The following is a 15,067-nucleotide window of genomic DNA, read 5'->3' as shown; positions in this document are numbered from 1 at the left end:
TTTGTAGACTTTCTATAAGCAACCCAGTGAACAAAAAGATGCATTTTCAGTAATTGTGCTATAAAATTGTCAAGCTATACTTTTCCAATGACATTACTCAAGTTAGTAAATTTATAAATACTGTAAAGAAAATTTTAAAACTTTCATAATTTATTGTTCAATGCCTATTAAAACACTTTGTTAGGAAGTGGCTATGTACACTAATTTATATTTTCATGATTTTACAAAAAGCACTAGGGCCAATATGTTTTCAAAATAGTTATCAATTACCAATAAGAGTCTATTTTATTTAGTCACCCTATCTGTTAATTGATATTTTCGAGAATCAGCCATCATGCAGCAAACCTGCTAAGTAAACAGAAAAATTGGAAAGTGAAAACTTTTGGGTAACTATCTTCATTTTGATGCAGACAAGAAAGAAACTATGGTTGCTAAGGACAAAATACATAAAACTGCATGTGGTTGAATGCATAATAGACCTTAACGATGCCAACTACTGAAATAACAACTTTGATAACATATTAAAAAACAGCAGAAATTTTAAAAAAGCATTGTTTTCCTCCTTTGAAAACTACCTAGACCACACTTTTCTTGTAAAAGCAGTTGAGGCTGTGCCACCAACTAAAATGAAAGCTTTGTTTCTTCTCTTTCGCATACGGGCCCTCAACTGACATATAAAATATTCTGGGAAACAAAGTATAACAGAGTCAGAAGTACCGGGTTGATTTTGCTCTCGAAAATAGTTTTCTTCTACTTCTTGTGTAGCCTTGCCAAGCTCATCATACTTTTGGCAGATATAAGGCACCTCTTTTGAATCAATCTCATGAAGCTGGTTAATGCCACAAGCAGCCACTGTTACCTGGCAATACACATCAGAGGTTTTTATTATTGCTATTAATCAGTGAGGTGAACTGACGTTTAGAATGTGCATATAACAGGCGTGGCGACTTTCTCCCTATAATCCAAAGATTTTAAAGATATTTGGAAGATATTTGAGGAGGACCCTGGTTTGTTGAAAGGTCAAGGCTTTGAAATTAAAATTCATTGTTTCATTTATTAATTCAGAGTTTGACAAACTTTTTCTGTAAAGAGATACATAACATTTTTTAGCTTCAAGTCCCATATATATGTTCCTCCTCTTCCTTCTCCACCCCCAACCGCCCACCCCAACCTTTAAGATTTAAAAACTTCTTAGTTTGTGGACTGGATATGGCCCACAGGTATCATTTACTGACACCTGATTTAATTCATTCAAGTGTTTTTAAGCAATATGGCCAAAGTCCTCATAGAACTTAGTGTACTAGCAGAAACAGATGAATAAAAAAGCAGCTGTACTACAGTGTGTCTGGTGCCATGATGTAGTATAGTTTGGTAGACCTAACCCAGCTTCAAAGGTGAGGTAACATGTGACAAAATTATTAGTAGAAGGAGATAGAAGATTAGAGGTGAACATTTGCTAGGAAGAGAGAAGAACCTGTAAAAAGGCCCTTAAGGGAGAGTTTGGTATAATTGAGAAATCACAAAAATTTTACATAGCCTATAATGTGGAGAAAAGAAGATGAAGAGCGGATCAGAGACAGAGCACGCAAGGCCTGGTAAGCCATATTAAAGAGTTTAACCTTACAGGCAATGAGAAGGCATTAAAACAATTCAATAAAGAATATGAAGTTGGGCTTCCCTGGTGGCACAGTGGTTGAGAGTCCGTCTGCCGATGCAGGGGACACGGATTCGTGCCCCGGTCCGGGAGGATCCCACATGCCGCGGAACAGCTGGGCTCGTGAGCCATGGCCGCTGAGCCTGCGTGTCCGGAGCCTGTGCTCCGCAACGGGAGAGGCCACAGCAGTGAGAGGCCCGCGTACCACACACACACACAAAAGTAAACAGGCACCTCAATGTTCATTGCAGCACTATTTACAATAGCCAGGACATGGAAGCAGCCTAAATGTCCACTGACAGATGAATGGATAAAGAAGATGTGGTACATACACACAATGGAACATTACTCAGCCATAAAAAAGAATGAAATAATGCCATTTGCAGAAAGATAGATGGACCTAGATATTATCATATTAAGGGAAGTAAGACAGAGAAAGATAAATATCATATACACACTACTATATATAAAATACATAACAATAAAGACCTACTGTATAGCACAGGGAACTATACTCAATATTTCGTAATAACTTATATGGGAAAAGAATCTAAAAAAGAATATATATACATATGTATAACTGAATCACTTTGCTGTACACCTGAAACTAATACAACATTGTAAATCAACCGTATTTCAATTTTTAAAAAATAATTAATTAAAAAAAGAATATGAAGTGAGCAAATCTGGATTTTTAAAATATCTCTCTGGTTGCAAAGGGAGATTGAATTGGAGAAATTCAAGACAGGAGGGAGGTCAGCATTTAGGAAGCAGTGGCCCTAGATACAGAAAAGTAGCTAAATTTGAGTAGGAAAATGTGAAAGGACTAAAGTTGAAATCCCATTTATGTATAAAAATCACTTACTCTCTTGGTATCTATAAAACTTAACTAATGACATTTCCTCAACTATTTGTCCTAGAAGGTTTTTGTGAAGCACAAGCCAAATGACGTACATAAAATAACTTAGCAACTATAAAAAATATACACTTTTCTTATAAGAGTACCACTTTTCATTATTATGGTCAGCTAAGTTAAAATTACTAAGCACAGTAGCCTTGACAAAATTATCTTTTGAATAACATTCAAAGAGGCAAATGAACATTTGCAAACCCTACTTTATCTCTTCTCTCCTAGATCTGGAGGCCCATGATTTGCTCCAGGAGAGCCTCCTGGTAGTTTGGATGTCTTGCATCCGCTGATTCTAGATTACTAGCTCCCTTGTAGCCTCCCTATACTTACTTTGGAACTGGAAAAGTGACAGGCAAATGATTATCTTAAAACATACTCCAGAATTGCTAGGGAGAAAACTGCCTTTGTGTAGGTTAGAGAAAAAAAAAAAAAAAACTTAACTGCCTGGTATAGAAGATCTCAAGGGTGTTCCAAAGACTTCAGATCAAAGGATGGAATGTCTTTTTTGGGACAAGGAAGGATTATTTTTCCCCTTCAGAGAGATAAGGGAAAAGGAGAATGAGGAGGAAATGGGGACAGTGAAAAAAGGAACCTGGGAAGAACAGACGTGCCACACGGGGAGGGGGCCAGGAGCCAAAAAGCCAGGAGCCTTCAGGGAGGGAGTCCTGAGATCAAAGGACTACAGAAAAGAGATGTCTAATTTCAAACTTAAAAATGTTTACTGCCTGCAGAGACCACTTCAGCCTTCCCCATTACTCAGTTCTTCAGCACTTCAGGAAACTACTATATCATATCAATTTCATGAATGATTTGTAAGAAGTGGGTGTTGTAGATAATTGTTTTAGTTGCAGGTGGAAATTGGCAAGGGAGTTACATTTTGTGAGAAATTAGCATGTGGAAGCAGAAGGTTGGGTAATAGAGGAGATCATGAAACTATGAACTCTCTGCAGATCTGAAGAAAGCTTGGGAGATCCCTAGATTTATGTTGGCCGTGGAGTTGAGTTGAGGTCTTTTAGGTAATATACAGAACTCCAAGGAACGGAGGGCCTCTCAGCTGACTGTCAGTTGCAGGATCATCATGAATTATCAGGAAGCCTTGTTTCAGGCAACCAAGTCTACGGCTAAGAAGGTTTGAAATCACCTATTGATGCCGAGTGTTTAGAGATAACTAGCTAGTAATGCTACTAAATTATGCATGTATATTCTTCATACTTTATTAGTAGTAGAACAACCTATTAAATGTCTAGATAAACTTAAAGTTTCCTGTAAACCCATGCTCTACTTTTGAAAATTATCCATTTAATCTCTTTCTTGATATATATAAGTATAAAATAGAAATATACAGAGTACCTTTCATATGATCATTTCAAAATTACAAATACGAAGCAACATTCATATGACTTCTGGGAAGAAGATATTAGTTTACTCGTTATATTGATGGAGCAGTGAAATGTATACAATATTAATAGCTAATGTGATGTTCTAAGAAGTAGTAAACTTCATAATCCTTTCTTGCACACTGTCTATGACTAGATAGCTCTGGGACCTTTAATAAGGTAATTCACTTCTCTGAGTCTATGTTTTCTCATCTGTAAGATGAATTGTTGAATGTAATAATTTTTAAATATCACAATTCTAAAATATTTTTTACGAATTGCAATGGAAAGGCCAGAAATATGTTATGTACTTACACTGTTGCCTTAGTGACAGAAATTTCTATCAGCATCACAAATGCATAGTAATGTATTTAGATGGAATTATTTATTAATCCATATAACTCTAAAGATCATAAAATAAGAGAGCTGTAAGGGATTTCTGAGTATTCCACCAAACCTCTAGTTTGGTACAATATGATCAATATATCCCCAAAATGGTCTCACTTCTAGAACATCTCCCATAAGAGAGAATTTTTTAATATATGACATCTATGTGCCAATTTGCCCGCATCAGGTTCTATGACTTGTTTGAGACATTTATTTTGGTGTCAGTTGCCGATGATGATAACTCTTAGGGACTTTACTTTAAAGACAATGAAAGGCCTCTCTCCTTCTCCTTGCCCTGTGAAAAAAGATCCAAAAAAAGGCTGTTTTCTCTTTTTTTCTACAATTCATCATCCACCCAGTTATTTCTCTTTTATTTCAGATTTACACACACACACACACACACACACACACACACACACACACTACAGATTCTTTCCAGCAGTTAGAAAATACTGTGCACCTGTAAGCAGGTCGGTAAGGCCACATAATCTAATGTGGAAGGAGCTGGCTTCTATCCATTTGTGCATAACAATGCATGGGCAGTCAGAGCTGGATTCATGCTTTTTATTTTTGTTACTTTTAATGCAGTAGCAGATAGAAAACAGATATAAGCATTGCAGTTTTAAGATGAAAAGAATCCTTGAAACATCATATGCATTTGTCTTAAGGAAGATTTGTAAATAGCATGCTCTTATCTTTACATAAATGGTACTATTTTGAAATGCCAAGCAACCCTTTTAGGAGTATAGTTTTGCAGCCTTTATTTCTGAAAATATTTCAATAACTGTAATAAATAAAAGGCTTGAAGCTCAGTACTCTCTTTTTCCTTCTGTCTTTTACTAACAGCAAAATATTGAAAGCAGACTCATCGTTCAAAATGAGAGAGATGCCAAATGAGTGAAAGAAGCAGTTATGGAGAAGAAACAGTAGAGTCTGGGCAACTTGCCTAAAGGGACACTTGGGTTAACCTTCATATTGGAATTGAAAATGTGAATAATTTTCTCTTCATTTTTCCCCTGGATTCTAACAACGAAGACAGTCTTTGAACTTGTTACTTGTTTCTTGTTCTTTTATCAAAGCAGAAAGAGGCAACAAGAGAACAGGTTTCGAGTCAGAAAGCCCAGAGCTTGAATCTAATCACCACTACTTACTTATATGATTCTTGTGAATATTCTTAATCAGTTTAATTTCAGTTTTCTCATCTAGAAATTGGTATGAAAATAATAATTACCTTATGATTATATTATGAGAATTAAAAAGAAAATTATCTGTAAATAGTATACTATTTCCTTTGTACAAAGACATCCCTTATTAAGTTATATCCATTATTGTTATTTGCGTATATTGAATACATATACCGAATTTGAGTGTATACCCTGAGAAACAACTAAATAAAAAGAGACTGGCTTTTTAACTTTTAAATTTATAAAACTTCCCCTCTGTTTTAAATAATATGCATGAACAAATAGCCAAAACGACTATATATTCAAAATTACGTATTGGAATAAAATGTGTAAATTGAGACACTTATGTATTTTCAGAACTATGAAGTTGTAGAATGATTGAGTTTATCATATGTTACAGTCTTTGGATGCTTAGAGAAGAAAATGAGGCCAAAAAATTTAGTTCAGTTTATTTCTGAGAATAACTTTTCTTAAGTGGCTAAAATGAAAATCACGTTAGTAACTTATGCTGGATATCCTCTATTTGCCCTTCTGATCCTCCCTCTGACCTTCTCCACCCTGCTCTAATTGCATAAGACCAACCTTGACTGTCTATATTAACTGGCTCGTTTGCCCACTGACTTTGGCTTGAGTTCAGCCAGTGGAAAGCACAAGCAGGAGATCAAAAAGAAGCAGGAGAAATTATACTTCTGGCCAAGATGAAGTAAAAGAAATCATATTTAACTCCCTCTTGAAAAAACTAATGAATTATACAAATACATTAAAAATGCAATATCAATTATTGGATATCAGGTGGTACAGGACAGTGATCCCTGAGAGAGAAAAAACAAGCTGAAATCTGAAATTTCCCAGTTTACTGCCAAGAGAGTTTCCAGCTTGCATGCAGGAAGTGGAGATCTTTCTGTGTTGAGGGGATGGATGTGGGAAACAAGGAAGGCCAAGGCAGCTAGAGAAGACAGCTGCACAGAGAGAGTTTGTTCTAGGTATCTACAGAGGGCTCCTGTGGAGTCTTTAGCTTAGTATTGATCAGCATGTGTGTTGTGAGAAAACTGTCTAAGGCTTGGGGTGAAAAGCAACAGAAAGAAACAGGCAGAACAACCTTTAGTGTTAACAAAGATCAGGGGTAGTTTATGTTCCCAAGACAGTAAAAAGCCTCAGAATTCATGGGATACCAGGTAAAGTACTCAAGATGGTATCTGTTCAGTAGTGGGACAAAATGAACTCTAAACAAAGGCTCTTCTGGTCCCATCTAACAAAATTTAAAAGCAAGGATCAAACCATATCCTAATAATTTAACTGTTTCCCAGGGAAAAACAAAACAAAACTCAAGAATATTTATAGAAATACAACAGTATCAGGCACTCTAAAAGGTAAAATCCACAATGTCTGCCAAGCAGGAAAATGCAGTCCGCAATGTGTAAAGAGTGGTCAAACAACAGAAATAGACCATGAAATGATCCTGATGATAAAATTCTTAGAAAAGGATGTTAAAATAGAATCATTATAGTAACCATATTCCATATATATATATATATATATATTGGACAAGGTAGAAAAGACTGAGCATGTTAGGTACAGATATGGTGAAAGGTGAAAGGATTGATGAACTTGAAGAAATAACAACAGAAACTATCAAAAATAAAACACAGGGGAAAAAAAGACTGAAAAAAAAATGAACAGAGCATCAGTGAGCTGTGGGGCAACTTAAGGTGGCCTACTACATGAATAACTGAAGTCACCAAAGTAGAAGACAAAACAAAATATTTGAAGAAATAAGGGCTGGAATTTTTCCATATTTGATGAAAATTAGATAACCCACAAATCCAAAAATCTTAAATCCCAACCACAAGAAACATGAAGAAAAGTATACCAGGGCACATCATAATTTTTGAAAACCAGTAGTAAAGAGAAAAATCTTAAAGATTCCTAGAGGAAAAAGATCCATTATGTATAGAAGAAAAATAATACTATGTAACAAAGAAGGTTGTATCCCAGAATGAAAGGTTGGTTTAATCATTAAAATTTAATTAGTGTAATTCATCCCATTAAAAGCATAATAGAAATAACATGGTTGTTTAAATAAATGCTCAAGAAGCATTTGACAAAATACAATGTACATTTATGAGAAAAAGCACTCAGTAAACTAGAGATAAAAGGTAATTGTCTCAATCTGATAAAGGACATCACCAAAATCTTCTAGCTAACATCATATTTAATCATATTTAATTTTTTCTTCTAAATTAAGAACAAAAGAAGGATGCTCTTTCATATTATTTCTATTGAACATTGAATTATAAGTCCTAGGCATTGCAATAAGACAAAAAAAAAGGGGCATAATTATTAAAATTAGCAGTAAAAATATTGTTATTCACAGAAAACAAAGGGGTCTATATTTAGAAAACCTGATTGAATTCCTCCCTAAATAAAACACAAGTCAAGTTAATAAGCAAACTTACCTATGTTGCCAGATATAAAGTCAATATGCAGAAGTAAATTTTATTTTTATAAACTATAAATAAATTCTTGAGAAATGCATTTTAAATTCAATTTATAATATCATAAATAATGTTGTTATATGCCTAAGCATAAATCTATAAAAACTGTGCAAGGGCTTCCCTGGTGGCACAGTGGTTGAGAGTCCGCCTGCCAATGCAGGGGACATGGGTTCGTGCCCTGGTCCGGGAAGATCCCACATGCCGCGGAGCGGCTGGGCCCGTGAGCCATGGCCGCTGGGCCTGCGCATCCAGAGCCTGTGCTCCGCAACGGGAGAGGCCACAGCAGTGAGAGGCCCACGTACCGCAAAAAAAAAAAACAAAAAACAAAGAACAAAAAAACCTGTGAAGACCTATTTCCAAAAATTAAAATACACTGTTGAAAGTAATTCAAGAAAACCTAAATAAATGAAGAGAGGTGTCATTTTCAAGTATTGGAAGACTCTGTGTTATTAAGACAGCAAATTATCTCCCAATTGATCTATAGATTCAATGCAATCCCAATCAAAATTCCAGCAGGAATTTTTGTATAAATTGACAAGAAACCTCTGAAATTCATACAGAAACCCAAATGATCATGTAAAGAATTAAAATTTCAGAAAATTTACAAATCTTGATATTAAAACATTTTGTAGAGCTACAGTAATCATGACAGTATGAAATTGTTGTAAAGATAAAGATTAACTAAATAGAATAGAGAGTCCAGAAAATATGTGCAAAATTCACACACATATATAGTAAATTGAATTTTGCCAAGGTATACAGTTCCTTCAGTTATAAAAAGAGAGTTTTGCTTTGTTTTAACAAATGGTGTTTGAACAGTTGGAGATTTCTATGAAAAACAAAATGACTTCACCCCTATTTCATTCTACATGCAAAAATTATTTAGGGTATAATCACAGACCTAATGTAAAAGCTAGAACCATAAAGATTTTAATAGAAACTATAAGACTATAACCTCAAGAACTTGGTGTAGGTAAAGATTTCTTTTTTTTAAGTATGAATGAGTATATTTATTTTGAATCAAAATCAAAATAAATTATAAACTTTAAAATGCCAACAAATACTATAAGCATCACAAAATCCAAGAAAATAACCTTAAATAGACCCATCATTAATTATATGTTTGGCATATTTCTATAATACTTTTCCCCAAATGTTTTCTAGCTGCAAACACTTTGATTGCCTTCTCAAATGACAATTTTGCAATGTTTTCTACAGAGAAACCTCAAAATAATTTAGTCTTTCCTCTAATATAGTTGATGAAAACATTTCACTCATTAACCTTTTAGAAAATATTCTTTTTCAGCTTCATAAATTTGCATTAACAGTAACACAAATTTTTAGGATTGCTTTTAAATTTAGAAAAAATCTCACTCAGTTTCTTCTATTTAAGACCTGTAAGACTTCAGAACATTTTAAGTTTTCTTGTGCAAGAAGTAATCTTAAATATTCTTTGAAAAGATATTATGTATTACCCATTTTGTTGTCAAAGTTCTTGCTACATGCACATAATATAAATTATGTTGTCTTCACTCATATTTTGTAGAGACACATAAAATGTGTGACTTGATTCAATATTTTTGTGGAAATGCATAAAACATCCAACTTGTCACATGGAAGTACCAGCTGTTTGCAGTAATGCTTATGGTTTGTGCTCATAAACACAAGCATTCTTATATTCTCTTTTCTCTATATTTGTTGAGGAATAATTGTGAAATAACAATGGTATAAGTTTAAGGTGTACAATGTCATGATTTGACATACATATACATTGTGAAATAATTACCACAATTAAGCTAATTAAGCATCCATCACCTCACATAATTACCCTTTCTTTTTTGTGTGTCGTGAGAATACTTTGGATCTAGCCTTTTGAGTATTTCAAATATACAATACAGTGTTATTAACTATAGTCACCATGCTGTACATCTGATCCCCAGAACTTACTCATTTTATAACTGAAAGTTTGTACCCTTTGACCAGTAACTCTCCAATTCCCCCATGCTGCTCCCCAACCCCTGGCAACTACCATTCTACTCCTTGTTTCTATGAGTTTGATTCTTAGATTCCACATATATATGAGATGATACAGTATTATATGAGGTAATACAGTATTTGTATTTCTTATATAAATACTGTATAAGAAACTTATTTTACTTAACATAATACTTATTTTACTTAACATAATACCTCCCAAGTTCAATCCATGTGATTACAGATGGCAAGATTTCTTGCTTTTATATGACTGAAAAATATCCCATTGTATATGTATACCACATTTTCTTTATTCATTCTTCCGTAGATGAACACTTAGGTTTTTTCCATACCTTGGCTATTGTGAATAATGCTGCAATTAACATGAGGTACAGCTATCTCTTTGAAATAATGATTTTTGTTTCCTTTAGATATATACTCAGAAGTGGGATTGCTGGATCATAAGGTAGTTCTAACTTTAGATTTTTTTGAGGATCTTCTATACTGTTTTCCATATTGTATTTGCCATAACACTATTTTCTATACTGTTTTCAATTTACATTCCCACCAACAGTGTACAAGGTTTCCCTTTTCTCAATGTCCTCACCAACATTTCTTTTCTCTTGTCCTTTTGATAATGGATATCCTAACAGGTGTGAGGTAATATCATATTGAAATTTGATTTGCATTTCCCTGATCATTAGGGATGTTGAGCACCTTTTCATATACCTATTAGCTATTTGTATGTCTTCTTTGGAAAAATGTATATTCAAGTCCTTTGCCCATTTTAAAAATTGAGTTTATTTGTTTTTGCTGTTGAGTTACATGAGTTTCTTATACACTTTGGATATTAACCCTTTATCAGATATATGGTTTACAAATATTTTCCCCTATTCCATTGGTTGCCCTTTCATGTAGTTTGATGTAGTCCCACTTTTCCCCTTTGTTTTCATTGCTTATGCATTTGGTGTTGTATCCAAAAAAAGTCATTGCCATGACCAATGTCAAGGAGATTTTTCCCTATGCTTTCTTCTAGGAGATTTAAGTTTCAGTTTTTATATCTAAATCTTTCATTTATTTCAAATTACTTTTGTATATGATGAAAGATAAGGATCCAATTTCATGTTTTAGCATGTGGATATCTAGTCTTCCAAACACCATTACAGAAGACACTATCCTTTCCCTATTGTGCACTCTTGGTGCCCTTGTCAAAGATTAGTTGACTGCATATGCATGTGTTTACTTCTGGATTCTCTAGTCTGTTCCATTAGTCTATGTGCCTGTTTTTATGCCATTAGCATACTGTTTTGACTATTATAACTTTGTAATATAATTTGAAATCAGGAAGTATGATGCCTCCAGCTCTGTTCTTCTTGCTTAAGATTGCTTTAGCTATTCAAGGTCTTTTGTGGGTTTACATAAATTTTAGGATTGTTTTTCTACTTCTGTGAAATTTAGAATTTTGATAGGGATTACATTGAATCCGTAGGTCACTTTGGGTATTATGGATATTTTAACAATATCAGGTCTCCCAATCCATGGACACAGGATATCTTTCCATATATTTGTGTCTTCATCGGTTGTTCTCATCAGTGTCTTATAAGTTTCAGTGTAGATATCTTTCACTTCCTTGGTTAAATTTACTTCTGAGTGTTTTATTCTTTTTGATGTGATTATATGTGGAACAATTTTCCTACTTTCTTTTTTGGATAGTTTGTTGTTAACATATAGAAATGCCACTAACTTTTGTGTATTGATTTTGTATCCTCCAACATTACTGAATTTATTAGTTTTAAAAGTTTCTTGGTGAGATCTTTAGCATTTCCTACACATAAAATCATTTCATCTGTAAATGATGACAGTTTAACTTCTTCCTTTCCAATTTTGATGCCTTTTATTTCTTTTTGTTGCCTAATTCCTCTGGCCAGGACTTCCAGAATTATGTTGAATAGAAGTAGTGAGAGTGACACTGTGTGTTGTTCTTAATATTAGGGGGGAAATTTTAGCCTTTCATCATTGAGTATGAAGTTAGCAGTGGATTTATCATATATGGCCTTTATTATGTTGAAGAACTTTCCTTGTATATCTAATTTGTTTAGAGTTCTTATCACAAATGGATGTTTGAATTTTGTTAAATTCTTTTTTCTGAATCTTTTGAGATGCTCATGTGATTTTTGTCCTTTATTCTGTTAATGTTTTGTGCATCACATTTACTGATTTGCGTATGTTAAAACATCCTTGCTTCTCAGTGATAAGTTCCACTTGATCATGGTATGATCCTTGTAATGTACTGTTGAATTTGGTTTTTCTAATATTTTGTTGAGGATTTTTGCATCTATATTCATCAGAGATATTGGCCTGTAGTTTTTTTTTTTTTTTTTTTCTTGTAGTGTCCTTATCTGACTTTGGTACCTGGCCCATGCTGAGTGGGACTGGAGCTGGATCATGGGCCACTTCAGGGTCCACAGCCAGGAACAAGGTTAGCAGACCCAGTACGCAAGGCATGAGCAGATGTGGCTCCTCCCTTGTCCTTTGGCAGATGGTGCTGGTGGCAGGACCCAGGCCAAACAGTGCTGTAGCTGAGTCCACAGGGAGCAGCACTGTTTCCAGATGGGCACAGACCTGCCTTCTCAAATGGCCCTTTTTGTTCCTTGGCTCCATCAGAGTTTTGTAACCTCCTACTTGTATCCTAAAACTCCCATAAGACACTTTTGTCTGTGAATGACTGCCAAAATATTATTTTTCTGGGGGGATATCAGCTGGGGATTTCATATTCTGCCAGCTTTCTGACATCACTCTCTAGGCAAAGATTTTTAAACAAAACATAAATTTGATAAGCTATAAAAAATTGATACATTTTAATTTATTAAAAGTAAAAATTTTGAACATCAAAATAGACTACTGAGAATCCTGTCATAATGTATATGCATATCTAATCATTCTGCTGTAAACTGAAATATCTTACCAATTTATTTGTCAATTACGTCAATAAAGCTGGGGGAAAAAAAGGGTACTGTTAAAAAAATAGTCAATCTACAGATGAGGAAAATTATACTTGCAAAACACATTTCAGAGAAAGAACCAATATACAGAAATTATACAAAGTAACAAGTCAATAATTAAAAAGAAAATCTATTAAAAATGGTCGAAGGACTTTAACATTCATTTCACAAAGACACAAAATGGTCAAAAGGCACATGAAAAGGTGTTTACATCATTAATCTTCAAGAAAACACAAGTTAAAATCATAATGAAACATCATTTTACACCCAGTAGGATAGCTAAGATTAAAAAAATATAAATGTTGGCAAATTTGTGGAGTGACTGGATCTCCCATTTTTTAATGGTGTGAGTATAAAATGGTACAACTACTTTTGAGAACTTTTTGGAAGTTTCTCATGAAGTTAAACATAAATCTACCCTATGATCTAGCAACTCTACCATTAAATATTTACCCAAAATAAAAAATATATATATGTTTATACTAAGACTTATATAACTTAGTCTGTTTATGTGAAGAATATTGATAGCAGTTTCAATGATAATAGCTAAAACTAGAAACAACCCAAATATCCATCAAGAGTTAAATGGATAAACAAATTGTGATAGATTCACAATATAGAGTACTCCTCAGAAATAAATATGAACAAAGTGCTGGTAATTTTAACAATAGAGATAAATCTCAAAAATACTTAGCAAAAGAATTCAGACACAAAAGAGTATAGACTATTTGACTTTATTTATAGGAAAGCTAAAAATAGGCATAACTAATGCACATTATTAGAAGACTACTTCTTGATTACCTCTTGAAGGTGGTAAACTGGCTAGGAAGGGGCCTGAGGGAAGTTCCTGGGGTGTAATTACCTCTATCTTTCCTGAGGTTGTAGTTGCACAAGCTTATACAATTATCAAAACTCATCAATCAGGCATCTATTTTATGTAAATCTCATACCTCCAAAATGATAACTTGCTGATGACTCAGGTAAATTTGAGAAAAGCAAGATGATGCTAGAAATCAAGTAGATGGAAGAGACTTGAGAGCAGGCAACTACAGACAAGGTCAACATTTGTGTTAGAAGGAACGAAGACACATGGAGAAAGAAAGAACAGTGAGCATGAGATAGCCCACCATTATGAATAAAACTTCCCACCAGATTAGAAGAAAAACTGGAAAGACAAAAAAAATTTTGTCATTATTTACAATAAGTAAGAATTAGAAGAAATAAAGTAAAAGGTAGATCATGAATAGGATCGAACTTGGAGATTTAGAAATATGAAATGGATATTATGAGAAAGTTTACGGTATACAGAGGCATAATGAAGTTCCCAGTAGCTACTTCCCAGACCAAGTTTAGCTCCAATGTTAACATTCCTCTAGCTTTTAGATTCTGTGCTGCTTCGGAGAAGAATCTCAATTCTGGTAGAAGGAAAGAGAGAAAGAACCATTTTTCTTACTCTTACCTTTTTTCATGTTATAAATCCTCAAATATATTTTTTAGTGTTAATAATCATTGTAAAAAAATTTTCTTTTTTTGTCAGTTCCTTACGATGATAAGCCACTGTATGGTTATTTATGCTAGAATGGATATGTTAATTTACTCATTTGCATCAGTTATGATACTCTTCCCAGAAAGAGAAAAACACCTTTATGTTTGATTAAACACACCTTGTGTGATTTAAGTACAATTTTAAAGCTTATTCCTCGTCTTGGTATTATTTTTTAGAAGGTCTGCTGATTCTAATCTCTTGTATGTAAAAAAAAAGCAAAAAAGTTATTCAGCAGCTAGTAAGGAGGACAGCTTTATGTTATTGTCATAAAGTATGCTAGGGTCAATTGACAGGTATTAAAAACTCCATCTGAAATAAAATATTTTTCTGCTCTAAAACTGTATCATTGCTTTAGCTTCATTTTTCTTTTAACTATTTAGATTTCACCTTACCTGTCACACCACTGTAATGACTCAAAAGTAGTCAAAACCATTTATGACATTTACACATGTATACTCTTTGAGCTACCATAACTATTTACATTAGCAATTATTTTTGCACTGCCTGTAACATTTCTTGTATTGCTCATGAAAATATTC

The sequence above is a fragment of the Phocoena sinus genome, chromosome 4, assembly GCF_008692025.1.
Source record: "Phocoena sinus isolate mPhoSin1 chromosome 4, mPhoSin1.pri, whole genome shotgun sequence".
In the NCBI taxonomy this organism is placed as follows: Eukaryota; Metazoa; Chordata; class Mammalia; order Artiodactyla; family Phocoenidae; genus Phocoena; species Phocoena sinus.
The sequence above is the reverse complement of the archived record's forward strand: the minus strand, read 5'-3'. Positions refer to the sequence as shown.